Source organism: Chlorocebus sabaeus, chromosome 26 (genome assembly GCF_047675955.1).
Source record: "Chlorocebus sabaeus isolate Y175 chromosome 26, mChlSab1.0.hap1, whole genome shotgun sequence".
Lineage (NCBI taxonomy): Eukaryota > Metazoa > Chordata > Mammalia > Primates > Cercopithecidae > Chlorocebus > Chlorocebus sabaeus.
In genome coordinates, this window is record NC_132929.1 from 1,640,935 (window position 1) to 1,664,605 (window position 23,671).

General features: G+C 47.2%; 1 protein-coding gene across 2 annotated transcripts in view; it reads right to left on the reverse strand.

Moving 5' to 3' along the window:
* Positions 1-23,671, reverse strand: part of GABRG3 (gamma-aminobutyric acid type A receptor subunit gamma3) — a 566,143-nt gene that overhangs the window by 439,375 nt on the left and 103,097 nt on the right. Inside the window, exon 1 of one of the 2 annotated variants that reach the window (XM_073011980.1) lies at positions 3,074-3,198. The exons of the other annotated variant lie outside the window; for it this stretch is intronic. The gene's annotated coding sequence lies outside the window, so the exon portion shown is untranslated. Of the gene's footprint in view, positions 1-3,073; positions 3,199-23,671 lie in introns of those variants that run through there. 2 annotated transcript variants of the gene reach the window in all.

The window sequence follows — 23,671 nt, forward strand, 5'->3', positions numbered from 1 at the left end:
TCCAGAAAGAGCAGAGTGGATCTCACACCCAAGGAATCACGTTTGTTGGTTTCAACCTGACAGGAGTTTCCCTGGAAAGACGTATGCAAGGAACTGACTCACAAAGAAAATGGAAAATCTGTACAGATCTAGAGCAAGCAACGAGGTTGAATCAGTGATCAAAACTTTCCAGCAAAGAAAAGCCCACGATCAGATAGCTTTTCTAGGAATCCTACCAACTATTTAACGAAGAATCAACACCAGTCCTTCTAAAACTCTTCCAAAAATAGGAGAGGAGGAAACTTCTCTTTCTATGAGGTCATCATTACAAAGCCAGGCAAAGACATCACAAGAAAATAAAACTACAGAACAATATCCCCTATGAATATATATGCAAAAATCTTTAACACAATGCTAGCAAACTGAATCCAGGAGCATTTAAGGGATTACACATCATGATCAAGTGGGATTTATCCCAGAAACGCAACAGTCATTCAATATACAAAAGTTAATGCAATACATCACATTAACAGAATGAAGAGGAAAAAAATGATCAATTGATACCAAAAAAGGAACTCACAAAATACAGTATCTGTTGATGAAAAATTAACTCAATAAACTAGAAACAGAACTTCCCCAACATGATAAAAAGTATGTATGAGAAATCTGCAGCTGACATCATACTCAATGACAAGACTGCACCCTTTCTCCCTTAAGAGCAGGAACCAGACAAGTATGCCCTCTTTTGCAACATTTTATAGGAAGTTCCAGCCAGAGCAATCAGGCAAGAAAAATAAGTAAAAGGCATCCAAATTGTAAAGGAAGAAATAAAACTATCTTTGCTTACATATCATATGCCCTTATATGTAGAAAATACAAGAACACACCCACAGTTAGAGCTAATAGACAAATTCAGCAGTGTTGCAGGATACAAAATCAACTCATCAAAAATCAGTTGCACCGATTTCATATGCCAGCAATAAAAAGCCTGAAGAGGAAACACACTAGCAATAAGCAAAAGTAGGAAAACTATTTCATTTACAATAGAATCAAAAATACTTCGGAATAATTTTAGTCAAAGAAGTGCAAGTCTTGTATACTGAAAATTATCAAATGTTGAAACTTTTTTTAAAACACAAATAAATGGAAAGACATCCTAGATTCATTAGTAAAATGCAAATCAAAAACACCATCACATGCCACCTCACAGCCACTAGCATGACCACGAAACTAAAATAAAATAAGTGTTGTAGAGGATGTGGAGGAATCGGAACCCTCATGGGTTGTTGGTGGAACTGTAAAATGCTGCAGCTGCTATAGAAAACACTTTGGCAGTTTCTCAATCAGTTAAACATAGAATTCCCATATGACCCACAATTCCACTCCTAAACGCAGGTGCTGCTCAGCTTACAGTGGGGTTACCTACCGATAACCCACCATATGCTGAAAATGTCGTAAGTAAAATATGCATTTAATACAACTAACCTACCAAACATCATAGCTTAGTCTAGCCTACCTTAAACATGCTCAGAGCACTTTATTAGCCTATAGTTGGGCAAAACAATCTAACATAAAACCTACTTTATAATAAAGTGTTGAATATCACATGTAATTTATTGAAAGTGAAAAACAGAATGGTTACATGGGTACTCAAAAGTACGGTTTCTACTGAGTGTGTAGTGCTTTCCCTCCATTGTAAAGTCAAAAAATCTTAAGTCAGGGACTACCTGTCTACACACGAAAGAACTGAAAAAACAGGTGTTCAAACAAAAACTTGTACACTGATGTTCACAGCAGTTCTATTTAAAACGGCCAAAAGGTGAAAACAACTAAAACGTCCATCAACGGATGAATGGACACACACAATGTGGCATATCCATACAGTGGAATACTATTGAGCCATGAAAAGGAATGAAGTACTGACACGGGGTACAGCATGGATGACCTTGAGAATATGATGCTGAGCGAAAGAAGCCAGTCACAAGAGGGAAGCCACATGGCATAGGATTTCATTCACATGCAATATTCAGAACGAACAAATGCACAGAGGCAGAAAGCAGACGAGTGTTTGCCCTCCTGGCAAGATGTCCTCCCTCCCCATGTCCACAGCCTTCTTGCATGATCTGCCACTGTGCCCTACGCTTGGGAGTCTCCAATCCAAGAGCCTCTCTCCCCCTCCCACCCGGAGGCCTGGCAGGGGCTGCTACTACGGTCACACGCGGTAAGAGTCCTGTGCAAACACGTCTCAGAACTGCCTTCAAGTCTAGTTCCAGGGCTATGGACCCCGGCTGTACCCTAGAGTCACCTGGGGAGCTGACTGAACCATGCTAATGCCAGGCTGCCCTAGAGACTAGACTCAGAATGTGGACAAGAAGCCTCTGGTGTGCTCCCCACGGAGAACACAGCAGCCTGCACCCTCTTCCCAAAGTGTCTATACCATAGGGACTGCAGGCAGCACGTCCACCTCGCTTTTCCCAGTTGCCTGCAGACGGGCTGCCCTCTCCAATCCAAGGGAATCTCGCGCTCTGTGGATTCCGCAGCTGATTCCCCAATGCTTGGCCACCGTTCCGCCTTCCCTGCAGCTCCTCCTGACCCCAAGGCCCTGCTTCCTGTCCATTCTTTGCACCCACAAGTCTGGTCCTTCCAGGCTCCTTCCTGCCCTATGGCCTCCGCTCTTATCTTCCTGAGGATGTGCCTTGCTGCTGGTCATTGCCCAGGCCTTGAGAACCGACATTCTGCTCTCAGACGCCCTGCTCGGGGCTCCAGAGCCCGGCACCAGCCAGCCTGAGACCCCCAGGCTCTCCCGTGTGCATCCGGCTTCGCTGCCCTGGACCCGGCACAGCCCCACTCCCCTCCCCCCCAGCCAAGGCTGTGATCCTCCCCATGCGCCTCCCCCATGGCGAACCCCGTCTCCCCTCAGAGTCCTCCACGGCAAAGTGCAGCCCCTGCGTCCGGCACTCACAGGGCTTGGCTCCGGGTCCCCACCCAAATCTCACCCACACCCAAACTGCTAGGGGCCGGGTGGGAGGGGCCTGGATCGTGGGGGCGGTTCCCCCCCACGCCGCTCTCCATAGTGCGTTCTCGGGTTGTTTACCTTCTCCGGGGCTCGCGCTCTCCGGCCACGTGACCGCCTTCCGCCACGACGGAGTTTCCCGAGGCCTCCCAGTCAGGCCGTCCGGCCTGCGCGCTCGGAGCCAACGAAACCTCTTCTCCGTAAGTTGCCCAGTCTCAGTTCTTCACAGCAGCGTGAGGCCCTCACACAGGCCGCGTTCACCCCCAGCCTGCCCCGCACGCGGCCCCCGCCAGAGGAAGGCCCCCAGCCCTGCCTCCCACCAGCGTCTGCCTCTGAAGAGCGCACCGTTTCCTTCTCCTGGGCTTCCTCCGGGCCCTCCAGGCGCCGGAACCAGGACCCCAGCTTTACCCACCACCTCCCACTACTGCCTCTCCCCATCTCCCGGCGGCCCCCGCGCCGCCCCGCCCCCAGCGCTCCCAGAACGCACCGCGCCACGTCTAAGAAAGCGCGCCTGCGGCAAGGCTGCCTGTCCAGACCCACTCACGGCCTCGGCTGCTTCAGGCCTCGCCACACACATGCGTGTGCACACAACCACGGCACATCACACACACACACACTGCAGCACACCACACACATACACACCTGCACACACATATCACCTATCCACACACATATACACAGCATATCACACCCACACACACTTATATACACATGCACACACACAACCACGGCACATCACACACTGCAGCACACCACACATACACACCTGCACACACATATCACCTATACACACACATATACACAGCATATCACACCCACACACACTTATATACACATGCACACACACAACCATGGCACATCACACACACATACACTGCAGCACACCACACACACATATACACATGCACACACATCACCTATACACACACATATACACAGCATATCACACCCACACACACTTATATACACATGCACACACACAACCATGGCACATCACACACACATACACTGCAGCACACCACACACACATATACACATGCACACACATATCACCTATACACAGCATATCTCACACACATATACACAGCATATCACACCCACACACACTTATATACACATGCACACACACAGCCACAGCACACCACACACATATACACATGCACACACATATCACATATACACAGCATATACGTATACACAGCATATCACACCCACACACATATACACATGCACACACAACCACAGCACATCACACACATACACTGCAGCACATCACACAAATATACACATGCACACACATATCACCTATACACAGCATATACATACACACTTATATACACAGCATATCACACCCACACACACTTATATACACATGCACACACACAACCACGGCACATCACACACTGCAGCACACCACACATACACACCTGCACACACATATCACCTATACACACACATATACACAGCATATCACACACACACTTATATACACATGCACACACACAACCATGGCACATCACACACACACTGCAGCACACCACACACACATATACACATGCACACACATATCACCTATACACACACATATACACAGCATATCACACCCACACACACTTATATACACATGCACACACACAACCATGGCACATCACACACACACTGCAGCACACCACACACACATATACACATGCACACACATATCACCTATACACAGCATATCTCACACACATATACACAGCATATCACACCCACACACACTTATATACACATGCACACACACAGCCACAGCACACCACACACATATACACATGCACACACATATCACATATACACAGCATATACATATACACAGCATATCACACCCACACACATATACACATGCACACACAACCACAGCACATCACACACATACACTGCAGCACATCACACAAATATACACATGCACACACATATCACCTATACACAGCATATACATACACACTTATATACACAGCATATCACACCCACACACACTTATATACACATGCACACACAACCACAGCACATCACACACACACACTGCAGCACACCACACACACACGCAGACACATATCACATATACACAGCATCACACACACACATGCACACATCACATACACAGCATATCACACATACACATATACACAGCATATCACACACTTATATACACAGCATATCACACCCACACACACTTATATACACATGCACATACACAACCATGGCATGTCACACACATACACTGCAGCACACCACACACACATATACACATGCACACACATCACATATACACAGCATATCACACACACACATATACACAGCATATTACACCCACACACACTTATATACACATGCACACAGATATCACATATACACAGCATATCATACACATATACACAGCATATCACACACACTTATATACACATGCACACACACAACCATGGCACCTCACGCACATGCACACACACACTCCACAGCACACCACAGCACATCACACATACACACCATAGTACACCACACACACACATGCATACACACCCCACAGCACACCACGCACACTGCACATTACACACAAACATACACATGCACACACTCCACAGCACCCCACACACATATACATGCACTCCATGGCACACTGCAATCTCTCACACACGCACTCACATTCACATACACACACATTCCACAACACATTATACACATACACGCATGTATAACCCACACATACACTGACATACACATGCACACACACCACATAATCACACTCATATACACACCACACATTCATACACACACGTACCTACATATACACACACCAAACACTACAGCACACCACAATCACAGGCACAAGTACACGTACACACCACACACATACATGTACACACCCACACACATACACACTCTCCACAGCACACCACATATGCACACACAGACGCATGCACAGCACAATCTCACACACACACATGCATACACACAATCACCCTGACAGGCACACACCTCAGGCCGTCATTTCCTTTTCCTGCTTTACTTTTCCACAAAGACTTTATCACCATGTGGCATGTTTACATGTCCTTTTTAAAAGTCATCTTGGCCCACATGTTCAAGTGTCAACTCTGAATGCACAGATGCTGTTCTGTGAACTGCTCTGCGGCCAGCACCCCAAGGTGGTCTGACACAAGTAGGCTATCAATAAATGCTGTGAGTCACTCGTCCTGCAGAGCTCAGAAGAACACGAACTCTGGACCCCGGAGTGAAGCGTGCAGGCCAGGATTCCACTCAGGCCCTTGCCCCGGCCCCATGGCACCTCCCGTCCCCAGATGTCAAGGCTCCCATGCCCTGGCGTGGCACAGACATGCCCGCTGCACCTCACTGAGCGGCAGCCTCGCCCGATGTCAAGTGTAGTTTCAGTCAGCTCAAACTCCCTCACTGCTGAAGACACAGACTGGAAGGGGCCTCCCAGGTCACATCACCCATCTCTGTCACTCAAGCCAAGCACAGGGGCTGGCCCCGTGCAGTGTGTTACTGTGACAGCTCATGAAGCAATAACCCAAAGATGTGATTTGGGCACTGCATGTTTTCTTTGGCCTGCAGACACTTTCCAGAAACAGAGGTCCGGCCTCCCCGGAGAGGTTCCTTTCCCTGTCCCTGCCCTTGTCCTGCACCCAGCTATGGACAGAACCACACACACAGTGGCCCACAGGCACGACCTAAAGGCAAGTGCTTCACCCAGCAGGCCTTGGAGAAGCCAGGACAGCATCTCAGAGACAGCCTCCAGAACTCAAAACTCTCCCCACCAGAAACTGCTACAAACAAGACATTTTCAGTCTGACAGAAATAAATCAAATCCAGACAAACCCGAATGTTTTTTGCATGCTTTACCTAAGAAACAGCAATTCAAATAAACCATTGAAAAAATGAGTGTGGAACTAACCTAAATGTATATGTTATAAAGCTTTTCATACAATAACTTCATTTTTGTTCCATTTCCAGTCCATGTTGACATTAATTACAGTTTTGACAACTTTCCATCGTATAGGACTTTCCAATTTGAAAAGTGCTGTCATACACATTATTCTTTGGATTTTCAATACATTCTGGCAGGGAAGGCAGGGTAGTAATGATAGCCCTCATTTTCAGAGATAAAGCTGGGGTTCCCAGTCTAAGCTTGGTGGCGTGCCCGAGTGACACAGACAGGGACCTGGAACTGCACCTCTCCCGTGACCAATGCTGCCTTTGTAAACGCGCAGAACTCTGACATGCACTGTCCCAAGAAGGAACAGGCTGCTCATACATGAAGGGAGGATCTTTCTTCCACTGGTGACCCTCCACCTCCTGCTCCTAGGGAATACTTTATGAACTGTTGCCTGGCATGTCGGATCCACAAATATTCATTTATCTGACTCCTTACTCCCTCTACTCCATGTCCTTTACAAAAAAAAAAAAAAAAAAAAAAAAAAAAAAAAAAAAAAAAAAAAAAAAAAAAACTGTCAAAACTCCAAAAGCTTCAATTTTGTTAAACTGTATGTAGTATTTAATCTTAAAAACCAAGAAAAGTTTAGAAGCTGATAAAACAGGAAGTTCTTATGTTGAGCTCTGCCATCTATAACGCAAATTTGGAGTTGGTTTTAAGTTCTTCAATGCAATGTTTAAAATGTTAGCTACCATAAAGTACATGGGTCACTATTCTGAATCTAAAAGCAGGACATATCCAAACAGCATAGACGATCATCGTAGATTTGCAGATCATCGGAAGGATTTCAATATACCAAAATAATATGCTAGGGAGAAAAAAGCTGAACAATTTGGATTGTATTTTAAAATTAGCATTTTAATATTTTTAAATTAACTGAACCTTGCTGCTACCTCCCTCCAATGCAGGCCTGTGTTATTTCATTCAATCTCTCCCTGTCATAGGTCATAAACAAAAAAAAGTTTGTGACTGATCACCAGATTATCAATTTTTAAGTTAAAACAAGGGATGTTAGGCAGTGATTGTCAGAGGGAAAGCAGCAACCTTCTGTACTGTTGATGGGAGTAATTTGAGACAACGGTTTTCAAAATTTTAAAATGAAATTTTGCAGTAACTATACAAATATAAGTGCATAGACCTTGAAAACAGCAATTGAATTTCTAGGTACACATACCAGAGAAATATTCCTAAAAGTATTTAAGGCTGCCTGTGTAAATTTATTTCCAACTGATTTGCTTGCAGAAAAGCTGAAGACACCATCAGTAGCACACTGGTTAAAAAATAGCTGGTGTACCAGTGCTATAGATTATTTTGCATCAATCAAACTGTGGCTGATCTATTATGTCTGTGAAAGGTGATCTATTATGATGCAAAAAAATACAGATAACAAAATTACAGCCTGGAGATGTGACATCCTATGAGGTCAGACCCCCTCCTCCCCAGCACTTCCTCCCGGATTCTCACACAGGTGTCAGAATGACCGTTCACAGCAGCCTCGAAACGAAATCCTTATTTGCCCTCTTACGCGGTGTGTGTTGCTCTCACTCAAACATGCACCTGCTGAGTATCAAATAAACCTGAAGTGCTTTTTTTTTTTGAGACGGAGTCTCTCTCTGTCACCCAGACTGGAGTGCAATGGCGCAATCTCGGCTCACTGCAAGCTCCGCCTCCCAGGTTCATGCCATTCTCCTGCCTCAGCCTCCCAAGTAGCTGGGACTACAGGCACCGCCACCACGCCCGGCTAATTTTTTTTGTATATTTAGTAGAGATGGGGTTTCACCATGTTAACCAGGATGGTCTCGATCTCCTGACCTCATGATCCGCCTGCCTCAGCCTCCCAAAGTGCTGGGATTACAGGCGTGAGCCACTGCGCCCAGCCACCTGAAGTGCTTCTTGAATAATTCTGCCAAAAGTCACTTCTATGAATTGCTGAGATCAGAGGCCCTTAAACCACTGTAACAGTCCCAGCGCCTGTGGAAGTGGCTCCTAGGGCTGGCACTCACACAGACAATGAAGAAGACGCAGTGTCAGAAGGACAGCCACGTTTTGTGTTGGTCTCAACTGTTTGCGGCAGCCCGGGAAGCAGCTCTTTAGACAGAGTGGCACCCTCCTGGAGACGCTGGCCTCGTGGCTTCCGCAGCGATGGAGGTCAGTGGTCAGTTGCTGAATCCAAGTAAAACTAGCATAGAGTCTGCTCCATGTGGCTGAGGACCGTTTTCCTACACGGTACCCAATTTGCTAATTCTTTGGTCCCCATGACTAAAACAGACATACTTAGTTAACTACTGACTATAATGGTTAAAGACTGATCCGTCTTTCCAGAAGGTTCTCTGACTCTTGTGCCATGCAGCCCCAGGCTAGCCTGAAGTGCCCAGGTTCACATTCACTGTTGTACCACCAGGACCAGTCTTCTCAGTGTTTGCTTATTCGTCTCACTACAAAAGCACCTTGGGCTAAAGACTAAGTCAGTCTCCATCATATCTCAACATTCTGGCTGAGGGTCAGGGCAGAATAACCTCCATTTCCCATTCGGAGGCACCTTGCCAGACACTAAGAATTTTGTCTTTTCTAAAAAATAAGAAATATGCCTGGAAAACTCAGAAGGAAAAATAAAAAAGAGGTTGTAACCAAAAGTCTAAGAGAGACACAGAACCGCAGGATTTCAGAGGCACCTGGGATAATCCCGAAAGGCTCAAGGACAAGATGGGTATTTGAGTCTGGAATGAAAGAATCAACATTCCGTCAGTTTGAGCAGTTCAGCTGGAGGATGGAGCGTGAGCAAAGTGGCTGAGGCAAGACGGGGCCTGGATGAGATGAAATGTGAGCCCACTGGGACTCAGGGTTCTCAGGTGGGGTGAGGCCTGAGGCTGAGTCTCTCCACTGTGCCCCCAGCCCAGACACCAAACCAGGATTCCCTGCATGCACTTTTGCTGTGGATGATGTGGTGACAAGTCAGAGGTGGACTGTGATCATGTAGACAGGGAGAGGGCGGCAGCTTACCTTCACAGCATGTCGACGAGGAGGCTTATTGAATAAACAAAGAAAGAGAAGTGTGGGAAACAATCACTTATTTAAACACCGCTCATGGATATTTAAAACACCCGTGCCCCACGTACATGGTGAACACATACTGCAGATGGTACCTGGGGCTTTGTGATACTTTTTGGAAGGAATGATAGATATGTAGATTTTGACATCTTTCATGAGGCCATGGTTTTTTGGGCTTTGTACATAATTCATGCACTTGGAAGTCATGAGAATTAATTAATTGACAATAGAAAAGTTGGCTGGGCGTGGTGGCTCACGCCTGTAATCCCAGCCCTTTGGGAGGCCGAGACAGGCAGATCATGAGGTCAGGAGATCGAGACCATCCTGGCTAACATGGTGAAATCCCATCTCTACTAAAAATATAAAAATTAGCCAGGCTTCGTGGTGTGGGCCTGTAATCCCAGCTACTCGGGAGGCTGAGGCAGGAGAATCGCTTGAACCCGGGTGGCGGAGGTTGCAGTGAACAGAGATCACGCCACTACACTCCAGCCTTGGTGACAGAACTCAAAAAAAAAAAAATGTCAATAGCTCTTATTTTTCAGGAATCCAAATTTTGCCATTTGTCAGTTCAGATGACTAAAATTTTGATGCCGCTTCCTTTCTGATGAAAGTCAGGAAAAAATGGTCTTAGCCTTTGTTAATACAGAATTTGTTAATGCTTGTCCACAGGTATCATTTGAGTCATAAAAACTGCCTCTATTTTTCCCTGCCTCATTTGTGTTATGCTAAGAAGCCTAGAACTTTTAAGTTATCACTAGAAACTTGAAAATATATTTTATATAGTTTAGGCTGGTTTGATCTTTATATGATAAAATATAATGATGAAACAAATTGCACTACACAGACACACAGACAGGCTTTATAAAGCACAAAATAAATGGTTAACGGGGAAAAACTGTAGTCCTGAGAATTCTGTACTGGAAGCCAAGATGCAGGGAGTTCAGGAAAGCTCACCTCTTGTGGCAGAGCAGGCACGAGTGACAGAGAACAGGTCCCTCAGGGAACAGAGCTCTCACAGGCATCAACATTCCTGCTGCTGTCCTGGCTGGTCTTCACTCACCAAGCCAGGGTCTACTGCGGCTCTCACTGCAGGGGACTTGAAAGGCATCTGTGGTTCCTGGCAGTCATTTCTTATCCTACTGTTTGTAAACTAAATGAATTTGCTTTCTCTATCCTTTCCACATCAATCACGTTCTGCAACTGCGGAACGACTCTGTGGTTTTACTCCACAACATCCTTCTTCAGTTGTGGGGGTGGGACGCACACCCAGTCCTTGCCCAAGTGCCTTCTAATCAGGTTCCATTTAACGCAGGGCACCGCGTGTCATGATTCCTCTCGTAACCTTTCTGATCTGAAACCTTGCCTGCAGAAGTTTTTTTGTCTTATGTTTAAAATTCAGCTATGAATGCTGATGAATGTCATACAAGCGCATGTGTTCCCCGGATAAATGCAAGGCAATGCATTCGTGGCATTCTGGATTCTTTCTTCTACAATTACACCTGCAGCTTCATTTCCTTTCATGAGAAAGCAGGAGAGAGGCTTCATGTGATTGACTGGGTGGTTCTTCAGGTCAGAGGCCAAATGCACTGTGACCTGGTTTTCCACAGGGTTTTGGGGCCTGACACTTGTTGCCCCTGTGACTCAGCAGACAGGGCTGCCTCCGTCATCCCAGGGAGGACACAGCCGCAGGCTCAGGGCCGTGTCTGAACACACCTCCCCGAGAAGTGGGCAAGGGAATCTCGACCACAGAGCTTCTCGTGATGACAGCAAAACATTTTATTGGTAATGTGATGTGACTGTGTGCCTTGCTTCACCACTAACATGCACCAGGATGTGTTGAGATAAACACTCTAACTGAAGCACTCTCTGGGACCCCAAGAGAACTCTCTTGAGGATTAAAATTCAATTCAGTGAAACGTAACCAGTTAATAGTCACTGGAGGGATCTACCACACCTGGAAATATAGCTCCAAGAGCCTTCTTTACTACTGAAAATCGATGTCATACGCATATGGGAAAGGCATGAGCATCTGCAGTATGTCTCTTGGGGAGCGGGGTCGACCACAGCTGCTGGGTTCAGCCACGGGCTCTCAGCCACCGGCTCTGGGAAGCCCGTGTTGTTGGTATCGCACTGGCATGGGAGGGGACTCAGTCCTGCCTGCCACTCAGCGTTTACTCCAACTCCCTTCCCTCCTGGCCCGTGGAGTAGGTCAGTGATCCGTACTACGTGCTCTGACACCCATTTGGGGCCAGTCTCCTCTGCTGCACCCACACTTTGATAAGACAGAGCTGTGCGGCCAAGAACTCCTCAATCAATAAACATATTTTTCAATCAATGAATGTGTCTTCATTCAAGAATCAATGAGGGAATAATAAATTTCAAATGAATGTTTAATAAAAATACAATAGTTAAGGAAACTACTAATTCTACCAGAAGATGTATTATAATTCATCAGTTTCCCAACCCAAAGCAGTCTGATCTAGTAGGAGAAGCCCTCAACAAAACATGAGAATAAGACGACCCTGGTTCTATCAGTGAGCACCTAGCATCCTTGTAGTCTCCGGGCCCTGCCTTTCTAATTTGCAGGCTCTCTGTTTGTTGGGGGCAGCGTCTACACCTGTTAGCTTTTACTGTAACCAACACTCACTGGCTTAAAGCGACAACCATTTATTAATGCTCAGGAGTCTCCAGGTCAACTCGTGGTCCTGGTGATGTGCGCCAGGCTTAGCCCACGTGGGCTCTACTCACTCAGCTGTGTGCCCTCGGCCACCCATTAGGGACCATTTCACCTAAGGGGACCTGAGTGGGGTGGCCTGCCTCTTCTCCACGAGGTCTCTCTCCCCCTCCCCACCGCCACCCCCACCAGCAGGCTAGCTTGCCTCGTTTCCATGGTGGTTAGGGTTCCAAGCAAGTCACTGGGAACCACAAGGCCTTTTGCCTCCCAGGCTTGGTGAGGGCTAACTAGTACCAGCTTCTCTCGTTGGAAGCAAGTCCCAAGGCCAGAAAGAGATTTGCCTCTGGATGGGAGAAACTGGAAAATCACACTGTAAAAGAATGTGGACACACAGAGGGCCGTAACTGTGACCACTGCGTATAAGCAAAATCTCTTATAGTGTCTTATCACTCATTCTCCAGTGTGTGTTCCTGGACTATTTCTTTTTTTAAACTTTTTTATTTCATTTCATTTTATTTTTAGAGACAGGGTCTCGCTATGTTGCGCAGGCTGGTCTCAAACTCCTAGTCTCAAGTGATCCTTCCACCTTGGTCTTCTGAACAGCTGGGAATACATGTGCAAGCCATCATGCCCAGCTTAATCAGAAAGACTATAAATCATGTTCTGTTTTCTGGTTTTTGGGTTTTTTAGAGATGAACTCTTGTTCTGTCACCCAGGCTGGAGGGGCTCCCTGCACACTTGAACTCCTGGGCTTAAGTGATCCTGCCACCTCAGTCTCCCAAGTAGTTGGGATTACAGGCACGCACCACCATATTCAGCTAATTTATTTTAATTTATGTATTTACTTATTAGAGACAGGTTCTTGCTATGTTGTTCAGGCTGGCCTTGAACTCTTGGGCTCAAGTGGTCCTCCTGCCTCAGCTTCCCCAGTAGCTGGGACTACAGGTGCATGCTACCATCCCTGACTTTCTAGACTATTTCTGTAGCAAGATGGCCCCTTGCTACAGAAGTGGTTCGGGGAGCCTTGAGGCAACCTTAGAGGGCATCTACTCTAGGAAGACGACTTTCTTCCAAATGAACCTGGCTTCTTGGGGATACTGGCAGACCAGCAGGCATTTCACCTGATCCCTAGAGATGACGCTTAGCCTGAAGCCAGCCCTCAAAAGCTCCACCTCTGCATACTGAGTGAGCTGGGAGTGATGTTGGGAGGGTACCTTTCTTCCAGGAAGACAATCAAAAGAAAAGCAAACCTGAGAAAGTGAGGGTTGATTTTTATTTAATTCTCCGCTAACTCATCCTTAGCCATTAGAAGTCTTAATGATGCTATGTCCGGGGTTCGCATGATCCAGTTTTCAGAGCTGTTTGTTGGAGACTGTATGTTCAATTTACTTTGCTTTATAGCAAAGTGATGGCAATGTTATTATTTTTCTAAATTCTGTCCATGAATAGAAGGCCCCGAGGCTGGGTCTCACTGCTGAGAAACATCAAGCTTCCTGCCAGACTCCCTCAAGGGTTCTTGAAACGGTTCCACTTTCATTTGTCCCTTTTATCCAAGCTGCTTGATAGATTGTTAGCCCTCGCCAAGACTTACATCAATCCTGCAGTGAAATCTCACCCACTCCCAACACACACACTCCACACAGCATCTTCTAAATTCACTCTACTTGTGGCTTCAGTATCAAAATCACAATGATCTTCTGTTTCTGCAAACACGTGCGCTTCCCTGCCCTGTTGTCCTTTAAATCCTATTATACTTAATTTTTAAAAGTATTCTGACTTCCAAAAGTTCCTCAATATGGTATAAAAACAAAATTATTTGCCTTTCTTTGGCACTATCTTGTTGCTTCTGTACTCTTTACATATGCAGGCTCCTTTAGCAACTCCTGGCTCTTTGATTAGGGATATTCATGAAGCCTCCCTGAGCACTGTACATGTCTTCCGAGGCGGCGCAGCCTTGCTCACACCTGGCCACGCCTGCAGTCCAAAACAAGTCATCAGCTGGGCCATGTTCTTTCTGCAGGGTCTGGGGAAAACAGTTCTGTGCCTTCTCTCAGCTTCTGGTGTTGCCAGCAATCCTTGCACTTCTTGGCCCACAGATGCATCACTCCAGTCTCTGCCCCCATGGACATGAGTCCTTCTACCCTGGGTGTTTTTCTCTATCTCTTCTCTTCTTATAAGAGGAGTTAAAATGGATTAAGGCCTCACCCTACTAGTCCTGTGTGACCTCATCTCAAGTAAGTACATCTGCAATGACCCTATTTCCAAATAAGGTCACATTCTGAGGTTCCAGGAAGGATATGCATTGCAGGGGGACAGCCTCCAACCCAACACTGACCACTTTACTGGCCAGCCAATGTTTATTGAGCCCTTAATATGGTCCTCATGCAAAAGACACTTCAAGGATGGTCTCCTTTCATCCTGAAAACAAAGGAGTCAAGAAGACACCCTTATTATCCCCTCTTTACAGACAAGGAGCCCCTGGGTGGTGACCAGTGAGAGCTGGCGTTACATCTACAGAGAGGTGCTTCCCTCTCATAGCCTCGGTGCCCTGTGTCTGGCGTATGTTTCCATTTCTCTACTGCAGTTTCATCTGACATCTACAGGCTTCCTGACATGCTGTGGTTAAGGCATGTTTTTCCTTTCCCAAAAACAAATTTTTCCATAGCATATAGAAGAGCTAAAAACTTGGTTTTTTGAAGTTAGCAGCAAGTGATTGGCCGGGTGCAGTGGCTCAAGCCTGTAATCCCAGCACTTTGGGAGGCCAAGGCGGGCGGATCAGGAGGTCAGGAGATCGAGACCATCCTGGCTAACATGGTGAAACCCCGTCTCTACTAAATATACAAAAAAAAATAGCTGGGGGTGGTGGCGGGCGCCTGTAGTCCCAGCTACTTGGGAGGCTGAGGCAGGAGAATGGCGTGAACCCGGGAGGCAGAGCTCGCAGTGAGCCGAGATCGCAACACTGCACTCCAGCCTGGGCGACAGAGCAAGACTCCGTCTTAAAAAAAAAAAAAAAAAGAAGTAAGTGATCAAAACCCCAAATAGTAAAGTAAAACAAGGTGTATTAGGGTCGCCCAAAGACATGGAACCAAAAGGACATCAATAAAGAGATTTATTGGAAGGAACTGGCTCACACAGTTATAAAGCTGGCATCCGACCGACAGTGTGGTTTAGAGGAGGTCAGCCTTTCATTTCCATCTGGCCCTTCAACAGATCAAATGAAGTCCACTCACATTGGGGAAGCCTCATCCACTGACTCAAATGTTAATCTCATACAGAAACACCCTCACAAACACCTCTGGAATAACATTTGACCAACTATCCGGCACTCCATGGCCCAGTGAAGCTGACACCTAACACTGACCATCACGCAAGAAAAGCCCGGTCTGTGTGCCCAGCATCACGGAGGGCGCCAGGGAAACAGAAACACGGCACGTGTTTCAGAACCCGAAGCCACCTCCCCGGAACTGCTGGCGGGGAGGCTGAGGCGTGGCTGGGGTGCACAGTACCTCCCCTGATATTTGCTGGGCTGTGATGATGCTCAGAACCGCCCTCCACAGTGCCCCAATCTTAGTGCTAACTTTTCAGCCCTCGTAGGACTCAGCCTTAAATACTGTTTAGGACAAGAGAGAAAAAAGTCCTTCCACTCATTTCCAGAGTAATCCGCAGCTGAATACGAGGAGAGACACCAGGGGACACTACAAACCTGGCAGATCACTTGCCATCCCCAAAAATGGTTGCTTTCATCTTTACCCGATTTTCTCAAAACATTCTGGACATCGACAGAGTGATGGGGAAGAAGGCTCGGACGGGGTCTGGGGAAGATGTTCCTTTTCCTGCTGGCTGCCTTTTACCCACAAAGGTCAGCACAGAAAGCAATCAATTAAGCCATAAGGGGCATTTGCAAATTAGTCTCCATTTGTCTTGGCATTTCTAAAGATAATGCACCCCAGAATAGAACAGAACAGAAAAAAAAAAAAAATAGAGAATAAGAGTCCAGCTGCTCTGGAAAATGCAGCTGGCTGGAAGGATCCTAGCAAGCCGGTGTGTGGTTCACAAACCCTGGGTGCGTGAGGACCTGGTAATCCTAATTGTCATCTGAAGAAAGCCTGTATGAAACAGAGACAGGCAAGCACGGCTGGAACTGCTCTGCTAAAGAAACATAACCACAAACGCACTGCAACACAGTGATCCCCAGAGAGGCCAGGCATGCAGGGTACTCCCTAAAAACTCTCTCCTCCACGAACATCCAGTCACTATCTTGCCAAGACTGCCCATGGCTTGGCCTCACTGTGTGGTCTGTTCTGGAAAATTGCAGAGGAAGACCAACAGGTCAAGCATGAAACTTTGGCAGTATTACAGAATCCAAACTCAAAGGCTATTGAGGGATCATCAGAGGGCAGCCTTGGGTTGGGGCAGGTCACCCGAATGCTCAGAAACCAATGTCTTCACTTTTCCTAAGGAAGATAGATTAGCTTCCTGTGGCTGCCATGGCAAAATACCACAAACGTGGTGGGTAAAAGCAACACAATGTTTTTCTCTCACAGCTCTGGACACCAGAAGTCCTAAGCTCCCTCCTGAGCTCTGGGGCAGAATCCTTCCTCATTCTTCCAGCTTCTGACGGCCACTGGTGTCTGCTGACTCGTGGCCGCGTCACTCCGTGCCCTGCCTCACCTCCTCTTCTGTCCACCTCCCTCTACCTCCCTCCTAAGCACACTCATCATTGGATTAGGGCCCACCTGGAAAGTCCAGGATGATCTTGAGACAGTTGGCTCACCAGGCGCAGTGGCTCAGGCCTGTAATCTCAACACTTTGGGAGGCTGAGGCAGGTGGATCATGAGGTCAGGAGATGGAGATCATCCTGGCCAACACGGTGAAAACCCATCTCTACTAAAAATACAAAAAAATTAGCTGGGCGTGGTGGCGGGCACCTAAAGTCCCAGCTACTCGGGAGGCTGAGGCAGGAGAATCGCTTGAACCCAGGAGGCGGAGGTTGCAGTGAGCCGAGATCACACCGTTGCACTCCAGCCTGGGCAACAGAGCGAGACTTTACCTCAAAAAAAAAAAGAAAAAAGACAGTTGGCGCAATCTCATCAGCAAAGGCTCTTTTATCAATGTCTCAGCTGCTGCAGCTTAGGGACTTGGCATGGATGTTTTGGGGGACATCACTTTCCACCTGCCAAAGGACGGGGAGAAGGTCTAGACCTGTCATTCTGTCAACCAGTGAAAACAAAGTGCTTGGTACCAGGGCTCTTGCTGAAACCACTGATGACAGAAAAGAATGCAGCACTCAGCGCCAAACACCTGCAAGCTCAAGACTGTGAGGAAGCCCCCAAAATGACTCTGCAACCCTCAGTGCAGGGACTCACAGAAACTCACGTGCTGCGCGAACACTAGCAGCACTTCCGTTCCATGACTCTCATTGCGGAAAGGACCAGCATATGGTAGAACACACACATAGCATGTGGATGACAGTTCCTTAAATCAGGACCTTTATACTGGGTTCCCCTGGACTGGAATCCTTCACACTCCTCATGATCTGACAAAGGACTTGTCCTTCAAGCACAGATATCACCCCCCGCAGGGAGCCATCCTGATACCTCCGTAGAAAATCCACCTCTTCCTCAGCAAAATGACTTACGCACCCTCTGAAGTGCAAAACTCACACTGCCTTGTGACATGGATTTTGTTTAATGGTCTAAATGATATGACTTTGAACATCTCCTCTAGCTTGCTTTCTGGGTTTTGGATTGACTCTTTCAGGATGAATTAATCAGAGGGCAGAATGAATTTCTTATACAAACAATATGGAAAGAGTTCTCTGCCGACTGCACAAAACCTTCAGCTCTAGGGTTTGCCTTCACTTTTACACTAGATTGAGGATAAATTTTATAACTTATTCATTGCACAGCCCAGCACTGAGCTCCCACAGTGTGGTAGGCACCATCCCTGATGCCAGGATGCCAAAATAAACCAAGATTCCATTTCCCTTCCTCAAGAAACCACAGCGTAAACCAATGTAAAGCCTCCACACGTAACCATTTGCAAATAAAATGTCTTTGTTTAAAAAGCTTCAGTATGCCTTAAAATTAGCATAAACCTATTCCACTAAATACCATGAGATGTTTTGCTCAATAAAAGAGGGAAGACTTTCAGTTAAATATCTTCACCTAATCTCAAGAATTATTAATAGTCAGTTACATTAGTCTAAACAGATGAGAAAAAAAATCGCCAATAGCTAAGTGAAATTCTAAAAGATTGTTTTTGAAAATCGTGTTCACATTTTGCTTGAAGTGGGTTGGCTTTTATTCATACATTAGTATCAATAAAAATGTCCTTCAACCTCACCTTCGAATGTAAGCTGTTAGGTCTGACCACAACTATTACTTAAAATTGATGAAGATGAGTACACGTTCTCGTCATTCAAACACAGTGGCTCCTCCAGGAACTTTGAAATAAAGCCTCCGTGTCATGTCCAAACTTTTTAAAAACCAACCCCAACATTTCCTTTCTCCTTCTATTCACTTTCCACCTGTGCCATCCATTCACTCCCTACACACACACCCCTGATGTGTTACACTAAATCCTACATTTGAACACTCACTACACCAGTTAGTGTCAGACACTAATGAATCTGAACTTCAATTTTATTATTTGTGAGGTGAGGATAACAATAGTTGCTTCAATCTTGTAAAAAAAAAAAAAAAAAAAAAAAAAAAAAAGGCCAGGCGCGGTGGCTCATGTCTGTAATCCCAGCACTTTGGGAGGCCGAGGCGGGCGGATCACGAGGTCAGGAGATCGAGGCCATCCTGGCTAACGCAGGGAAACCCCGTCTCTACTCAAAATACAAAAAATTAGCCGGGCGCGGTGGTGGGCACCTGTAACCCCAGCTACTTGGGAGGCTGAGGCAGGAGAATGACGTGAACCCGGGAGGCGGAGCTTGCAGTGAGCTGAGATCCGGCCACTGCACTCCAGCCTGGGCGACAGAGCGAGACTCCGTCTCAAAAAATAAAAAATAAAAAAAAAAAAGTAAATGCTGTGGAATATATTCACACACAGTAGGTTCTTGATAAAGGTTCCGGGATGGGCTGAAATTAGAGCCACCTTGAGTACTTGGTACTCAGGCCCTTGGGCAGTCCCACCCTCTGAGCAAGGGACAAGAGTCCAAGCTTGGCTTGCAGAGGGCCCAGCCATGCCGAGCTTGGATTCTTGTCCCTTGCACTGAGCGTGGGCAGCGTGTGAAACATGCTTCTAGCCAGCAGCACAGCAGGAAGTGGCCACAGGCCACTGCTGTGATTGTGACTGTGACATCCACCTTGCTGGAACACTCTCTCTCTTGCTGGCTCTGAGGAAACACGGCCTTGTGAGAAAAGCCCACGTGGTCATCTCTGGCCAACAGTCAGTAAGCAACTGATACGGTTTGGCTCTGTGTCCTCACCCAGAGCTCACCGTGAATTTACTTCCATAATTCCACCGTGTCGTGGGAGGGACCCAGTGGCAGATAACTGAACCATGGGGGCGGCTTCCTCAATACTGTTCTCCTGGTAGTGGATTAAGTCTCAAGAGATCTGATGGTTTTATTAGGGCTTCCCCTTTTGTGTCCTCCTCATTCTCTCTTTGCCTGCTGCCATCCATGTAACGTGGGACTTGCTCCTCCTTGTCTTCCACCATGATTGTGAGGCTTCCCCAGCCACATGGAACTGTAAGTCCGATTAAACTACTTTCTTTTGTAAATTGCCCAGTCTTTATCAGCAACATGAAAATGAACTAATACAGAAACCAAGGCCGTCTGTTGATGTGAGGAAATGCATGTGAACAACCACCACGAGGGCTTAGCAGTGATCCTTCCTCAGTTGAGCCTTCAGATGGAAACCCAGCTGGGGCTGACAGCCTGATCTCCACCTTGCAGAGGGCCCAGCCAACCCAAGCCTGGACTCCTGTCCCTTGGAATATGTGAGTTAATCCATGTGTGTTATCTTAGCCACTGAGTTTGTGGTGACATTATTAAATAGCAATAGCTAACCCATTCACAAGGTGAGCTCAGTCAAACACGATTCGTGCAAAAGCAGAAATACACAGTAGAACAAAAGGGAATCCAGGAATGTGCATCTGAAGCTACAAGATAGGAGGCAGAATTATAAAGGACGTCAAGCTACAAAAGCCTGTTGAGAAGTCCCAGTCGAAGCTGGTGGCAGCACTTCATTAATGACCAGGTGAAGATGTCATCTTTAAGCCAAGCTTCTTGTTTCATCTGCCTTGGACACAGCCACTGTGAAGCAGAAGCAAATGGCACATGGGGTGGCACCCCCAAGGCGTGCTGCTGACACACGTCACCGGAGGTCCTGGAGGACCAGGGACAAGACAGACCCTGCAGAAGTACAGCCGGCACCACGGGTCCCCTCCTCCAGGCAGCCATGCTGCAGGCCATCTGCCAGGCGGGATCTCATGAGGCTGCATTCCTGCAGGCTGTGGGAACCCTTCTATTCCCTTTCCAGAAGGGAGTTTTGGGGGAGGATTCTGCCTCTGCTTCCCTATCACAATTTGGATGGGGGTACTGGGAGCCCTCCATCCCTGGACATATCAAGTCACCCCACACTCAACAGACTGCTCAGGTATCCCGGACCCTAAACTGGATGCAGCACTGGATAGGAACTTGTTTTTGTTTGTTTGTTGTTTGTTTGTTGCTAGTTTGGTAGTAAATGTACTTGGCCTCCATTTGGAAAACAGGGTCAGCCTGACTATCGGCTGGCCAGAGTGGTGGGCTGTGGTGGGGATGGCCAGCCATATCCCAGAATTCCACCTTTTCCTCTCCACAGGGAACCACTGCCCCCGGGGAATTAACTTTCTGGGCTGCCTTCCAGTTGAGTGAGTCCACAGGCAGACAGAAGAGTGGCACTTCTGAGCCTGGCCCCCAGTGCCTCTGGCAAACGCCTCTTCCTCCTTGCGGTGGGTGGCATGGAAACAACCACGGGGTGCCTTGGGAGCCAGGGACTGAGGAAGGCGAAGTCCTTGTCAGCCTTCTCCTCACGCCAGCTTGGAGACACGTTGCCCCGACCTGTTCCTTCCCCAGGAAGTCACTTGCACAAGAAATGGACTGGTGTCGTTTGAGTCACTGCACCCTCTGGAGTCTATTTGTCACAACAATTCGCTTACCCTAACTAAAATGAATCCTACAGGCTGATACGAAGTGAGCTGACATGTCCCAAGAGAGGTGGTATCTGAAGCTATTTTGAGTGTACTGTAGAATCCGGGACTAAGATGAATACCTGGGTGGTTAGGAATGAAGGAAAAAGGAAATGAAGGAATGAAGAAAAGGAAATGAAGGAATGAAGAAAAGGAAATGAAGGAATGAAGAAAAAGAGGGTATTCACAGAGAAGGAGGTAGGATGCTGAAGACAGAGTTGATCTACCTCACAAAGTTACCGAGTGGACTGGGGGCACAGAGAGAAATTCCATTCATAATATGAAAAGATAAATAATGTATTTCTTTGCAGGCTTGAGTTTTGAGACCATGAGAAGACTCACAAGGAGAGCATGCAGCCTTCAGGACCCTCAGGAGCAGGAGGAAGCTGTCAATACGAAAGCATGATTGGAGGTGGGGTACTGTGAAAGGCTCTTGCTTTTAAGGGCGGGATGAGAAAATCAGGGCTGTAGGAACTGCAATCGCTAACTAATCAGGTGAGCTCTTTGTGCTGCTTTGCTTATGGCTTAAATACCATCCTGATTTTAGTAGAAAATGACCTGATCTATCATCCAGACCCTACCGCTGGCCAATGGGTGGAGAAGATTCTGAGGTTTCCTTTGTGTGAATGGTACAGCCTGAGAGGAGCTGTGGAGACAGTTGTTTTCTTATCCCCACCACTGTGAAACAGGAAAGTAATCAACTAATCAAGTAATAACTGCTCCCCAGAAAAGCTGTCTTAGTACACTTGAATACAATGTTCAAGCTTAAGATACACTTTAAGAAGGTGATACCTTAACAACCCAAATTCAGAGTGAATATCCATATCTGACTGCAAACATTACAATTTTGACATCTCTAGAAAGTAGGTCTTCAGCATATCTCTGGTTGATACTGCTTTGTCGCTCAGGGAGAAAACCCGTCTCACCGTACTACAGCCGGAGAGAGCCGCCAGGTGCGAAAACCCATCTCACCGTACTACAGCCGGAGAGAGCCACCAGGTGCGAAAACCCGTCTCACCGTACTACAGCCGGAGAGAGCCGCCAGGTGCGTCTGCTGCACCCGTGCTGGCCTTCCCACGGTGAGCAGACCACGCCAGTCAGGAAGAGCAGTCACGTCTACGGACACGGTAGTGAAAGGCTGGAGAGCTCTATCAGGACAGGTGCACCGGCTTCCCTAATGGGAGCACTCGGGTTTGCCGTGTCATTGCTGCATTTACCAGCAAAAGCAACGAAGCAGGTGTGGGGCCGGTATGTGAGCTAGTGTGCCATTAGCACGGGCCCTCCTCCGGCTTCACCTCGAATCAGTGCTGTCAGAGGCGACTGGACTCAGAGGGAAGGGAGGGAGAAGGGGGTAGGGTGGCAAAAGGCTAGAAATGCCCCCTCCTTGGCCTCTACATGCAATGCCACCAAACACCACTGGCTCCCGGCAGCTTTGGCCCCAAAGGGTCAAAATGACAATATCAACAGTTACTACCCAGGGACCAGGGGTTGTGACTTAAACACACAGGACACCTCCCACTTTGCATTCTCTCTCCTCTAAATGGTTGCCTTGGATACGAGGGAGCCCAGGTTTTGAAAGCAACACAGACGCTGAATGCAAGCTCAGACTTCCTCCTAGTTATTCAGATGAACCGGGGATTAGAAAGCAGCCGCCAAGCAGGTTCTCCCAGCATTTCAGGAGGTCCTTAGGCTGGAGAGGACCTCGCGGTCCCATCTGCACCTGCAAAGCGGAGCTGGGTTCAGCCAGCCACGGGGAGGCTCTGAGGGGCTACCTTTGTCCACAAAGGAGTGAATT